This window comes from Hypomesus nipponensis, chromosome 25 (genome assembly GCF_054491055.1).
Source record: "Hypomesus nipponensis isolate SF chromosome 25, ASM5449105v1, whole genome shotgun sequence".
Classification (NCBI taxonomy): Eukaryota; Metazoa; Chordata; class Actinopteri; order Osmeriformes; family Osmeridae; genus Hypomesus; species Hypomesus nipponensis.
The window spans coordinates 13,710,001-13,720,000 of NC_140385.1; the positions used below are offsets into that span (position 1 = coordinate 13,710,001).

At 47.0% G+C, this 10,000-nt stretch overlaps 34 non-coding genes across 34 annotated transcripts; all 34 read right to left on the bottom strand.

Annotated features, from left to right (window-relative positions):
* Nucleotides 1-92: 92 nt before the first annotated feature.
* Nucleotides 93-211, bottom strand: LOC146222904 (5S ribosomal RNA). Its single transcript, XR_014750505.1, has one exon. It is a non-coding gene; the product is annotated as a 5S ribosomal RNA (ribosomal RNA).
* A 172-nt stretch (nt 212-383) lies between these two features.
* On the bottom strand, nt 384-502 carry LOC146222905 (5S ribosomal RNA). The gene has a single exon (XR_014750282.1). It is a non-coding gene; the product is annotated as a 5S ribosomal RNA (ribosomal RNA).
* Nucleotides 503-680: 178 nt separating this feature from the next.
* Nucleotides 681-799, bottom strand: LOC146222906 (5S ribosomal RNA). Its single transcript, XR_014750506.1, has one exon. It is a non-coding gene; the product is annotated as a 5S ribosomal RNA (ribosomal RNA).
* A 180-nt stretch (nt 800-979) lies between these two features.
* On the bottom strand, nt 980-1,098 carry LOC146222907 (5S ribosomal RNA). Its single transcript, XR_014747259.1, has one exon. It is a non-coding gene; the product is annotated as a 5S ribosomal RNA (ribosomal RNA).
* A 174-nt stretch (nt 1,099-1,272) lies between these two features.
* Nucleotides 1,273-1,391, bottom strand: LOC146222908 (5S ribosomal RNA). The gene has a single exon (XR_014749680.1). It is a non-coding gene; the product is annotated as a 5S ribosomal RNA (ribosomal RNA).
* A 180-nt stretch (nt 1,392-1,571) lies between these two features.
* LOC146222909 (5S ribosomal RNA) lies at nt 1,572-1,690 on the bottom strand. Its single transcript, XR_014749534.1, has one exon. It is a non-coding gene; the product is annotated as a 5S ribosomal RNA (ribosomal RNA).
* A 172-nt stretch (nt 1,691-1,862) lies between these two features.
* Nucleotides 1,863-1,981, bottom strand: LOC146222910 (5S ribosomal RNA). The gene has a single exon (XR_014750039.1). It is a non-coding gene; the product is annotated as a 5S ribosomal RNA (ribosomal RNA).
* A 166-nt stretch (nt 1,982-2,147) lies between these two features.
* Nucleotides 2,148-2,266, bottom strand: LOC146222911 (5S ribosomal RNA). The gene has a single exon (XR_014750040.1). It is a non-coding gene; the product is annotated as a 5S ribosomal RNA (ribosomal RNA).
* Nucleotides 2,267-2,442: 176 nt separating this feature from the next.
* Nucleotides 2,443-2,561, bottom strand: LOC146222912 (5S ribosomal RNA). The gene has a single exon (XR_014748886.1). It is a non-coding gene; the product is annotated as a 5S ribosomal RNA (ribosomal RNA).
* Nucleotides 2,562-2,729: 168 nt separating this feature from the next.
* Nucleotides 2,730-2,848, bottom strand: LOC146222913 (5S ribosomal RNA). Its single transcript, XR_014750507.1, has one exon. It is a non-coding gene; the product is annotated as a 5S ribosomal RNA (ribosomal RNA).
* Nucleotides 2,849-3,026: 178 nt separating this feature from the next.
* LOC146222914 (5S ribosomal RNA) lies at nt 3,027-3,145 on the bottom strand. Its single transcript, XR_014750508.1, has one exon. It is a non-coding gene; the product is annotated as a 5S ribosomal RNA (ribosomal RNA).
* A 186-nt stretch (nt 3,146-3,331) lies between these two features.
* Nucleotides 3,332-3,450, bottom strand: LOC146222915 (5S ribosomal RNA). The gene has a single exon (XR_014750312.1). It is a non-coding gene; the product is annotated as a 5S ribosomal RNA (ribosomal RNA).
* A 180-nt stretch (nt 3,451-3,630) lies between these two features.
* Nucleotides 3,631-3,749, bottom strand: LOC146222916 (5S ribosomal RNA). The gene has a single exon (XR_014750510.1). It is a non-coding gene; the product is annotated as a 5S ribosomal RNA (ribosomal RNA).
* A 182-nt stretch (nt 3,750-3,931) lies between these two features.
* On the bottom strand, nt 3,932-4,050 carry LOC146222917 (5S ribosomal RNA). The gene has a single exon (XR_014750313.1). It is a non-coding gene; the product is annotated as a 5S ribosomal RNA (ribosomal RNA).
* Nucleotides 4,051-4,224: 174 nt separating this feature from the next.
* LOC146222918 (5S ribosomal RNA) lies at nt 4,225-4,343 on the bottom strand. Its single transcript, XR_014750511.1, has one exon. It is a non-coding gene; the product is annotated as a 5S ribosomal RNA (ribosomal RNA).
* Nucleotides 4,344-4,525: 182 nt separating this feature from the next.
* LOC146222919 (5S ribosomal RNA) lies at nt 4,526-4,644 on the bottom strand. Its single transcript, XR_014750512.1, has one exon. It is a non-coding gene; the product is annotated as a 5S ribosomal RNA (ribosomal RNA).
* Nucleotides 4,645-4,818: 174 nt separating this feature from the next.
* Nucleotides 4,819-4,937, bottom strand: LOC146222920 (5S ribosomal RNA). Its single transcript, XR_014749247.1, has one exon. It is a non-coding gene; the product is annotated as a 5S ribosomal RNA (ribosomal RNA).
* Nucleotides 4,938-5,117: 180 nt separating this feature from the next.
* On the bottom strand, nt 5,118-5,236 carry LOC146222921 (5S ribosomal RNA). Its single transcript, XR_014749863.1, has one exon. It is a non-coding gene; the product is annotated as a 5S ribosomal RNA (ribosomal RNA).
* A 178-nt stretch (nt 5,237-5,414) lies between these two features.
* LOC146222922 (5S ribosomal RNA) lies at nt 5,415-5,533 on the bottom strand. Its single transcript, XR_014750513.1, has one exon. It is a non-coding gene; the product is annotated as a 5S ribosomal RNA (ribosomal RNA).
* A 172-nt stretch (nt 5,534-5,705) lies between these two features.
* Nucleotides 5,706-5,824, bottom strand: LOC146222923 (5S ribosomal RNA). The gene has a single exon (XR_014750283.1). It is a non-coding gene; the product is annotated as a 5S ribosomal RNA (ribosomal RNA).
* Nucleotides 5,825-5,998: 174 nt separating this feature from the next.
* On the bottom strand, nt 5,999-6,117 carry LOC146222924 (5S ribosomal RNA). Its single transcript, XR_014750514.1, has one exon. It is a non-coding gene; the product is annotated as a 5S ribosomal RNA (ribosomal RNA).
* Nucleotides 6,118-6,297: 180 nt separating this feature from the next.
* On the bottom strand, nt 6,298-6,416 carry LOC146222925 (5S ribosomal RNA). Its single transcript, XR_014750515.1, has one exon. It is a non-coding gene; the product is annotated as a 5S ribosomal RNA (ribosomal RNA).
* Nucleotides 6,417-6,590: 174 nt separating this feature from the next.
* On the bottom strand, nt 6,591-6,709 carry LOC146222926 (5S ribosomal RNA). The gene has a single exon (XR_014749681.1). It is a non-coding gene; the product is annotated as a 5S ribosomal RNA (ribosomal RNA).
* A 180-nt stretch (nt 6,710-6,889) lies between these two features.
* Nucleotides 6,890-7,008, bottom strand: LOC146222927 (5S ribosomal RNA). Its single transcript, XR_014750516.1, has one exon. It is a non-coding gene; the product is annotated as a 5S ribosomal RNA (ribosomal RNA).
* Nucleotides 7,009-7,180: 172 nt separating this feature from the next.
* Nucleotides 7,181-7,299, bottom strand: LOC146222928 (5S ribosomal RNA). Its single transcript, XR_014749248.1, has one exon. It is a non-coding gene; the product is annotated as a 5S ribosomal RNA (ribosomal RNA).
* Nucleotides 7,300-7,479: 180 nt separating this feature from the next.
* Nucleotides 7,480-7,598, bottom strand: LOC146222929 (5S ribosomal RNA). The gene has a single exon (XR_014749865.1). It is a non-coding gene; the product is annotated as a 5S ribosomal RNA (ribosomal RNA).
* A 178-nt stretch (nt 7,599-7,776) lies between these two features.
* LOC146222930 (5S ribosomal RNA) lies at nt 7,777-7,895 on the bottom strand. The gene has a single exon (XR_014750517.1). It is a non-coding gene; the product is annotated as a 5S ribosomal RNA (ribosomal RNA).
* Nucleotides 7,896-8,067: 172 nt separating this feature from the next.
* Nucleotides 8,068-8,186, bottom strand: LOC146222931 (5S ribosomal RNA). Its single transcript, XR_014750284.1, has one exon. It is a non-coding gene; the product is annotated as a 5S ribosomal RNA (ribosomal RNA).
* A 174-nt stretch (nt 8,187-8,360) lies between these two features.
* On the bottom strand, nt 8,361-8,479 carry LOC146222932 (5S ribosomal RNA). Its single transcript, XR_014750518.1, has one exon. It is a non-coding gene; the product is annotated as a 5S ribosomal RNA (ribosomal RNA).
* Nucleotides 8,480-8,659: 180 nt separating this feature from the next.
* LOC146222933 (5S ribosomal RNA) lies at nt 8,660-8,778 on the bottom strand. Its single transcript, XR_014750519.1, has one exon. It is a non-coding gene; the product is annotated as a 5S ribosomal RNA (ribosomal RNA).
* A 174-nt stretch (nt 8,779-8,952) lies between these two features.
* Nucleotides 8,953-9,071, bottom strand: LOC146222934 (5S ribosomal RNA). The gene has a single exon (XR_014749682.1). It is a non-coding gene; the product is annotated as a 5S ribosomal RNA (ribosomal RNA).
* A 180-nt stretch (nt 9,072-9,251) lies between these two features.
* On the bottom strand, nt 9,252-9,370 carry LOC146222935 (5S ribosomal RNA). The gene has a single exon (XR_014750521.1). It is a non-coding gene; the product is annotated as a 5S ribosomal RNA (ribosomal RNA).
* Nucleotides 9,371-9,542: 172 nt separating this feature from the next.
* LOC146222936 (5S ribosomal RNA) lies at nt 9,543-9,661 on the bottom strand. Its single transcript, XR_014750522.1, has one exon. It is a non-coding gene; the product is annotated as a 5S ribosomal RNA (ribosomal RNA).
* A 172-nt stretch (nt 9,662-9,833) lies between these two features.
* LOC146222937 (5S ribosomal RNA) lies at nt 9,834-9,952 on the bottom strand. The gene has a single exon (XR_014750042.1). It is a non-coding gene; the product is annotated as a 5S ribosomal RNA (ribosomal RNA).
* Between the last annotated feature and the right edge of the window lie 48 nt (nt 9,953-10,000).

Below are 10,000 nucleotides of genomic sequence, written 5' to 3' on the forward strand. Positions count from 1 at the left end.
TCGTGTCAGAATGAAAACAGCTTCCAGCCCCTTTCATGAAGGACTACTTGTGCATATTGCAAGATGTCAGTTTCTAAGTGAATGAGCAAAAGAGCATACAGCACCTGGTATTCCCAGGCGGTCTCCCATCCAAGTACTAACCAGGCCCGACCCTGCTTAGCTTCCGAGATCAGACGAGATCGGGCGTTGCCAGGCTGGTATGGCCGTACGAAATAAGTTGACAACCATAGGCTACTTATCCATATACAGATTTAGCAATTGACAATGCAAGGTGGTCTCTCTCTCTCTCTCTCGTGTCAAAATGAAAACAGCTTCCAGCCCCTTTCATGAAGGACTACTTGTGCATATTGCAAGATTTCAGTTTCTAAGTGAATGAGCAAAAGAGCATACAGCACCTGGTATTCCCAGGCGGTCTCCCATCCAAGTACTAACCAGGCCCGACCCTGCTTAGCTTCTGAGATCAGACGAGATCGGGCGTTGCCAGGCTGGTATGGCCGTACGAAATAAGTTGACAACCATAGGCTACTTATCCATATACAGATTTAGCAATTGACAATGCAAGGTGGTCTCTCTCTCTCTCTCTCTCTCTCGTGTCAAAATGAAAACAGCTTCCAGCCCCTTTCATGAAGGACTACTTGTGCATATTGCAAGATTTCAGTTTCTAAGTGAATGAGCAAAAGAGCATACAGCACCTGGTATTCCCAGGCGGTCTCCCATCCAAGTACTAACCAGGCCCGACCCTGCTTAGCTTCCGAGATCAGACGAGATCGGGCGTTGCCAGGCTGGTATGGCCGTACGAAATAAGTTGACAACCATAGGCTACTTATCCATATACAGATTTAGCAATTGACAATGCAAGGTGGTCTCTCTCTCTCTCTCTCTCTCTCTCGTGTCAAAATGAAAACAGCTTCCAGCCCCTTTCATGAAGGACTACTTGTGCATATTGCAAGATTTCAGTTTCTAAGTGAATGAGCAAAAGAGCATACAGCACCTGGTATTCCCAGGCGGTCTCCCATCCAAGTACTAACCAGGCCCGACCCTGCTTAGCTTCCGAGATCAGATGAGATCGGGCGTTGCCAGGCTGGTATGGCCGTACGAAATAAGTTGACAACCATAGGCTACTTATCCATATACAGATTTAGCAATTGACAATGCAAGGTAGTCTCTCTCTCTCTCTCTCTCGTGTCAAAATGAAAACAGCTTCCAGCCCCTTTCATGAAGGACTACTTGTGCATATTGCAAGATGTCAGTTTCTAAGTGAATGAGCAAAAGAGCATACAGCACCTGGTATTCCCAGGCGGTCTCCCATCCAAGTACTAACCAGGCCCGACCCTGATTAGCTTCCGAGATCAGACGAGATCGGGCGTTGCCAGGCTGGTATGGCCGTACGAAATAAGTTGACAACCATAGGCTACTTATCCATATACAGATTTAGCAATTGACAATGCAAGGTGGTCTCTCTCTCTCTCTCTCTCTCTCTCGTGTCAAAATGAAAACAGCTTCCAGCCCCTTTCATGAAGGACTACTTGTGCATATTGCAAGATTTCAGTTTCTAAGTGAATGAGCAAAAGAGCATACAGCACCTGGTATTCCCAGGCGGTCTCCCATCCAAGTACTAACCAGGCCCGACCCTGCTTAGCTTCCGAGATCAGACGAGATCAGGCGTTGCCAGGCTGGTATGGCCGTACGAAATAAGTTGACAACCATAGGCTACTTATCCATATACAGATTTAGCAATTGACAATGCAAGGTGGTCTCTCTCTCTCTCTCTCGTGTCAAAATGAAAACAGCTTCCAGCCCCTTTCATGAAGGACTACTTGTGCATATTGCAAGATTTCAGTTTCTAAGTGAATGAGCAAAAGAGCATACAGCACCTGGTATTCCCAGGCGGTCTCCCATCCAAGTACTAACCAGGCCCGACCCTGCTTAGCTTCCGAGATCAGACAAGATCGGGCGTTGCCAGGCTGGTATGGCCGTACGAAATAAGTTGACAACCATAGGCTACTTATCCATATACAGATTTAGCAATTGACAATGCAAGGTGGTCTCTCTCTCTCGTGTCAAAATGAAAACAGCTTCCAGCCCCTTTCATGAAGGACTACTTGTGCATATTGCAAGATTTCAGTTTCTAAGTGAATGAGCAAAAGAGCATACAGCACCTGGTATTCCCAGGCGGTCTCCCATCCAAGTACTAACCAGGCCCGACCCTGCTTAGCTTCCGAGATCAGACAAGATCGGGCGTTGCCAGGCTGGTATGGCCGTACGAAATAAGTTGACAACCATAGGCTACTTATCCATATACAGATTTAGCAATTGACAATGCAAGGTGGTCTCTGTCTCTCTCTCTCTCTCGTGTCAAAATGAAAACAGCTTCCAGCCCCTTTCATGAAGGACTACTTGTGCATATTGCAAGATTTCAGTTTCTAAGTGAATGAGCAAAAGAGCATACGGCACCTGGTATTCCCAGGCGGTCTCCCATCCAAGTACTAACCAGGCCCGACCCTGCTTAGCTTCCGAGATCAGAAGAGATCGGGCGTTGCCAGGCTGGTATGGCCGTACGAAATAAGTTGACAACCATAGGCTACTTATCCATATACAGATTTAGCAATTGACAATGCAAGGTAGTCTCTCTCTCTCTCGTGTCAAAATGAAAACAGCTTCCAGCCCCTTTCATGAAGGACTACTTGTGCATATTGCAAGATTTCAGTTTCTAAGTGAATGAGCAAAAGAGCATACAGCACCTGGTATTCCCAGGCGGTCTCCCATCCAAGTACTAACCAGGCCCGACCCTGCTTAGCTTCCGAGATCAGACGAGATCGGGCGTTGCCAGGCTGGTATGGCCGTACGAAATAAGTTGACAACCATAGGCTACTTATCCATATACAGATTTAGCAATTGACAATGCAAGGTGGTCTCTCTCTCTCTCTCTCTCTCTCGTGTCAAAATGAAAACAGCTTCCAGCCCCTTTCATGAAGGACTACTTGTGCATATTGCAAGATTTCAGTTTCTAAGTGAATGAGCAAAAGAGCATACAGCACCTGGTATTCCCAGGCGGTCTCCCATCCAAGTACTAACCAGGCCCGACCCTGCTTAGCTTCCGAGATCAGACGAGATCGGGCGTTGCCAGGCTGGTATGGCCGTACGAAATAAGTTGACAACCATAGGCTACTTATCCATATACAGATTTAGCAATTGACAATGCAAGGTGGTCTCTGTCTCTCTCTCTCTCTCTCTCTCTCTCGTGTCAAAATGAAAACAGCTTCCAGCCCCTTTCATGAAGGACTACTTGTGCATATTGCAAGATTTCAGTTTCTAAGTGAATGAGCAAAAGAGCATACAGCACCTGGTATTCCCAGGCGGTCTCCCATACAAGTACTAACCAGGTCCGACCCTGCTTAGCTTCCGAGATCAGACGAGATCGGGCGTTGCCAGGCTGGTATGGCCGTACGAAACAAGTTGACAACCATAGGCTACTTATCCATATACAGATTTAGCAATTGACAATGCAAGGTGGTCTCTGTCTCTCTCTCTCTCTCTCTCGTGTCAAAATGAAAACAGCTTCCAGCCCCTTTCATGAAGGACTACTTGTGCATATTGCAAGATTTCAGTTTCTAAGTGAATGAGCAAAAGAGCATACAGCACCTGGTATTCCCAGGCGGTCTCCCATCCAAGTACTAACCAGGCCCGACCCTGCTTAGCTTCCGAGATCAGACGAGATCGGGCGTTGCCAGGCTGGTATGGCCGTACGAAATAAGTTGACAACCATAGGCTACTTATCCATATACAGATTTAGCAATTGACAATGCAAGGTAGTCTCTCTCTCTCTCTCTCTCTCTCTCTCGTGTCAAAATGAAAACAGCTTCCAGCCCCTTTCATGAAGGACTACTTGTGCATATTGCAAGATTTCAGTTTCTAAGTGAATGAGCAAAAGAGCATACAGCACCTGGTATTCCCAGGCGGTCTCCCATACAAGTACTAACCAGGTCCGACCCTGCTTAGCTTCCGAGATCAGACGAGATCGGGCGTTGCCAGGCTGGTATGGCCGTACGAAACAAGTTGACAACCATAGGCTACTTATCCATATACAGATTTAGCAATTGACAATGCAAGGTGGTCTCTCTCTCTCTCTCTCTCGTGTCAAAATGAAAACAGCTTCCAGCCCCTTTCATGAAGGACTACTTGTGCATATTGCAAGATTTCAGTTTCTAAGTGAATGAGCAAAAGAGCATACAGCACCTGGTATTCCCAGGCGGTCTCCCATCCAAGTACTAACCAGGCCCGACCCTGCTTAGCTTCCGAGATCAGACGAGATCGGGCGTTGCCAGGCTGGTATGGCCGTACGAAATAAGTTGACAACCATAGGCTACTTATCCATATACAGATTTAGCAATTGACAATGCAAGGTGGTCTCTCTCTCTCTCTCTCTCTCTCTCTCGTGTCAAAATGAAAACAGCTTCCAGCCCCTTTCATGAAGGACTACTTGTGCATATTGCAAGATTTCAGTTTCTAAGTGAATGAGCAAAAGAGCATACAGCACCTGGTATTCCCAGGCGGTCTCCCATCCAAGTACTAACCAGGCCCGACCCTGCTTAGCTTCCGAGATCAGACGAGATCGGGCGTTGCCAGGCTGGTATGGCCGTACGAAATAAGTTGACAACCATAGGCTACTTATCCATATACAGATTTAGCAATTGACAATGCAAGGTAGTCTCTCTCTCTCTCTCTCTCGTGTCAAAATGAAAACAGCTTCCAGCCCCTTTCATGAAGGACTACTTGTGCATATTGCAAGATTTCAGTTTCTAAGTGAATGAGCAAAAGAGCATACAGCACCTGGTATTCCCAGGCGGTCTCCCATCCAAGTACTAACCAGGCCCGACCCTGCTTAGCTTCCGAGATCAGACGAGATCGGGCGTTGCCAGGCTGGTATGGCCGTACAAAATAAGTTGACAACCATAGGCTACTTATCCATATACAGATTTAGCAATTGACAATGCAAGGTGGTCTCTGTCTCTCTCTCTCTCTCTCTCGTGTCAAAATGAAAACAGCTTCCAGCCCCTTTCATGAAGGACTACTTGTGCATATTGCAAGATTTCAGTTTCTAAGTGAATGAGCAAAAGAGCATACAGCACCAGGTATTCCCAGGCGGTCTCCCATCCAAGTACTAACCAGGCCCGACCCTGCTTAGCTTCCGAGATCAGACGAGATCAGGCGTTGCCAGGCTGGTATGGCCGTACGAAATAAGATGACAACCATAGGCTACTTATCCATATACAGATTTAGCAATTGACAATGCAAGGTGGTCTCTCTCTCTCTCTCTCTCTCTCGTGTCAGAATGAAAACAGCTTCCAGCCCCTTTCATGAAGGACTACTTGTGCATATTGCAAGATGTCAGTTTCTAAGTGAATGAGCAAAAGAGCATACAGCACCTGGTATTCCCAGGCGGTCTCCCATCCAAGTACTAACCAGGCCCGACCCTGCTTAGCTTCCGAGATCAGACGAGATCGGGCGTTGCCAGGCTGGTATGGCCGTACGAAATAAGTTGACAACCATAGGCTACTTATCCATATACAGATTTAGCAATTGACAATGCAAGGTGGTCTCTCTCTCTCTCTCTCGTGTCAAAATGAAAACAGCTTCCAGCCCCTTTCATGAAGGACTACTTGTGCATATTGCAAGATTTCAGTTTCTAAGTGAATGAGCAAAAGAGCATACAGCACCTGGTATTCCCAGGCGGTCTCCCATCCAAGTACTAACCAGGCCCGACCCTGCTTAGCTTCTGAGATCAGACGAGATCGGGCGTTGCCAGGCTGGTATGGCCGTACGAAATAAGTTGACAACCATAGGCTACTTATCCATATACAGATTTAGCAATTGACAATGCAAGGTGGTCTCTCTCTCTCTCTCTCTCGTGTCAAAATGAAAACAGCTTCCAGCCCCTTTCATGAAGGACTACTTGTGCATATTGCAAGATGTCAGTTTCTAAGTGAATGAGCAAAAGAGCATACAGCACCTGGTATTCCCAGGCGGTCTCCCATCCAAGTACTAACCAGGCCCGACCCTGCTTAGCTTCCGAGATCAGACGAGATCGGGCGTTGCCAGGCTGGTATGGCCGTACGAAATAAGTTGACAACCATAGGCTACTTATCCATATACAGATTTAGCAATTGACAATGCAAGGTGGTCTCTCTCTCTCTCTCTCTCTCTCTCGTGTCAAAATGAAAACAGCTTCCAGCCCCTTTCATGAAGGACTACTTGTGCATATTGCAAGATTTCAGTTTCTAAGTGAATGAGCAAAAGAGCATACAGCACCTGGTATTCCCAGGCGGTCTCCCATCCAAGTACTAACCAGGCCCGACCCTGCTTAGCTTCCGAGATCAGACGAGATCGGGCGTTGCCAGGCTGGTATGGCCGTACGAAATAAGTTGACAACCATAGGCTACTTATCCATATACAGATTTAGCAATTGACAATGCAAGGTAGTCTCTCTCTCTCTCTCTCTCGTGTCAAAATGAAAACAACTTCCAGCCCCTTTCATGAAGGACTACTTGTGCATATTGCAAGATGTCAGTTTCTAAGTGAATGAGCAAAAGAGCATACAGCACCTGGTATTCCCAGGCGGTCTCCCATCCAAGTACTAACCAGGCCCGACCCTGATTAGCTTCCGAGATCAGACGAGATCGGGCGTTGCCAGGCTGGTATGGCCGTACGAAATAAGTTGACAACCATAGGCTACTTATCCATATACAGATTTAGCAATTGACAATGCAAGGTGGTCTCTCTCTCTCTCTCTCTCTCTCTCGTGTCAAAATGAAAACAGCTTCCAGCCCCTTTCATGAAGGACTACTTGTGCATATTGCAAGATTTCAGTTTCTAAGTGAATGAGCAAAAGAGCATACAGCACCTGGTATTCCCAGGCGGTCTCCCATCCAAGTACTAACCAGGCCCGACCCTGCTTAGCTTCCGAGATCAGACGAGATCGGGCGTTGCCAGGCTGGTATGGCCGTACGAAATAAGTTGACAACCATAGGCTACTTATCCATATACAGATTTAGCAATTGACAATGCAAGGTGGTCTCTCTCTCTCTCTCTCGTGTCAAAATGAAAACAGCTTCCAGCCCCTTTCATGAAGGACTACTTGTGCATATTGCAAGATTTCAGTTTCTAAGTGAATGAGCAAAAGAGCATACAGCACCTGGTATTCCCAGGCGGTCTCCCATCCAAGTACTAACCAGGCCCGACCCTGCTTAGCTTCCGAGATCAGACGAGATCGGGCGTTGCCAGGCTGGTATGGCCGTACAAAATAAGTTGACAACCATAGGCTACTTATCCATATACAGATTTAGCAATTGACAATGCAAGGTGGTCTCTGTCTCTCTCTCTCTCTCTCTCGTGTCAAAATGAAAACAGCTTCCAGCCCCTTTCATGAAGGACTACTTGTGCATATTGCAAGATTTCAGTTTCTAAGTGAATGAGCAAAAGAGCATACAGCACCAGGTATTCCCAGGCGGTCTCCCATCCAAGTACTAACCAGGCCCGACCCTGCTTAGCTTCCGAGATCAGACGAGATCAGGCGTTGCCAGGCTGGTATGGCCGTACGAAATAAGATGACAACCATAGGCTACTTATCCATATACAGATTTAGCAATTGACAATGCAAGGTGGTCTCTCTCTCTCTCTCTCTCTCTCGTGTCAGAATGAAAACAGCTTCCAGCCCCTTTCATGAAGGACTACTTGTGCATATTGCAAGATGTCAGTTTCTAAGTGAATGAGCAAAAGAGCATACAGCACCTGGTATTCCCAGGCGGTCTCCCATCCAAGTACTAACCAGGCCCGACCCTGCTTAGCTTCCGAGATCAGACGAGATCGGGCGTTGCCAGGCTGGTATGGCCGTACGAAATAAGTTGACAACCATAGGCTACTTATCCATATACAGATTTAGCAATTGACAATGCAAGGTGGTCTCTCTCTCTCTCTCTCGTGTCAAAATGAAAACAGCTTCCAGCCCCTTTCATGAAGGACTACTTGTGCATATTGCAAGATTTCAGTTTCTAAGTGAATGAGCAAAAGAGCATACAGCACCTGGTATTCCCAGGCGGTCTCCCATCCAAGTACTAACCAGGCCCGACCCTGCTTAGCTTCTGAGATCAGACGAGATCGGGCGTTGCCAGGCTGGTATGGCCGTACGAAATAAGTTGACAACCATAGGCTACTTATCCATATACAGATTTAGCAATTGACAATGCAAGGTGGTCTCTCTCTCTCTCTCTCTCGTGTCAAAATGAAAACAGCTTCCAGCCCCTTTCATGAAGGACTACTTGTGCATATTGCAAGATGTCAGTTTCTAAGTGAATGAGCAAAAGAGCATACAGCACCTGGTATTCCCAGGCGGTCTCCCATCCAAGTACTAACCAGGCCCGACCCTGCTTAGCTTCCGAGATCAGACGAGATCGGGCGTTGCCAGGCTGGTATGGCCGTACGAAATAAGTTGACAACCATAGGCTACTTATCCATATACAGATTTAGCAATTGACAATGCAAGGTGGTCTCTCTCTCTCTCTCTCTCTCTCTCGTGTCAAAATGAAAACAGCTTCCAGCCCCTTTCATGAAGGACTACTTGTGCATATTGCAAGATTTCAGTTTCTAAGTGAATGAGCAAAAGAGCATACAGCACCTGGTATTCCCAGGCGGTCTCCCATCCAAGTACTAACCAGGCCCGACCCTGCTTAGCTTCCGAGATCAGACGAGATCGGGCGTTGCCAGGCTGGTATGGCCGTACGAAATAAGTTGACAACCATAGGCTACTTATCCATATACAGATTTAGCAATTGACAATGCAAGGTAGTCTCTCTCTCTCTCTCTCTCGTGTCAAAATGAAAACAACTTCCAGCCCCTTTCATGAAGGACTACTTGTGCATATTGCAAGATGTCAGTTTCTAAGTGAATGAGCAAAAGAGCATACAGCACCTGGTATTCCCAGGCGGTCTCCCATCCAAGTACTAACCAGGCCCGACCCTGATTAGCTTCCGAGATCAGACGAGATCGGGCGTTGCCAGGCTGGTATGGCCGTACGAAATAAGTTGACAACCATAGGCTACTTATCCATATACAGATTTAGCAATTGACAATGCAAGGTGGTCTCTCTCTCTCTCTCTCTCTCTCTCGTGTCAAAATGAAAACAGCTTCCAGCCCCTTTCATGAAGGACTACTTGTGCATATTGCAAGATTTCAGTTTCTAAGTGAATGAGCAAAAGAGCATACAGCACCTGGTATTCCCAGGCGGTCTCCCATCCAAGTACTAACCAGGCCCGACCCTGCTTAGCTTCCGAGATCAGACGAGATCGGGCGTTGCCAGGCTGGTATGGCCGTACGAAATAAGTTGACAACCATAGGCTACTTATCCATATACAGATTTAGCAATTGACAATGCAAGGTGGTCTCTCTCTCTCTCTCTCGTGTCAAAATGAAAACAGCTTCCAGCCCCTTTCATGAAGGACTACTTGTGCATATTGCAAGATTTCAGTTTCTAAGTGAATGAGCAAAAGAGCATACAGCACCTGGTATTCCCAGGCGGTCTCCCATCCAAGTACTAACCAGGCCCGACCCTGCTTAGCTTCCGAGATCAGACGAGATCGGGCGTTGCCAGGCTGGTATGGCCGTACGAAATAAGTTGACAACCATAGGCTACTTATCCATATACAGATTTAGCAATTGACAATGCAAGGTGGTCTCTCTCTCTCTCTCTCGTGTCAAAATGAAAACAGCTTCCAGCCCCTTTCATGAAGGACTACTTGTGCATATTGCAAGATTTCAGTTTCTAAGTGAATGAGCAAAAGAGCATACAGCACCTGGTATTCCCAGGCGGTCTCCCATCCAAGTACTAACCAGGCCCGACCCTGCTTAGCTTCCGAGATCAGACAAGATCGGGCGTTGCCAGGCTGGTATGGCCGTACGAAATAAGTTGACAACCATAGGCTACTTATCCATATACAGATTTAGCAAT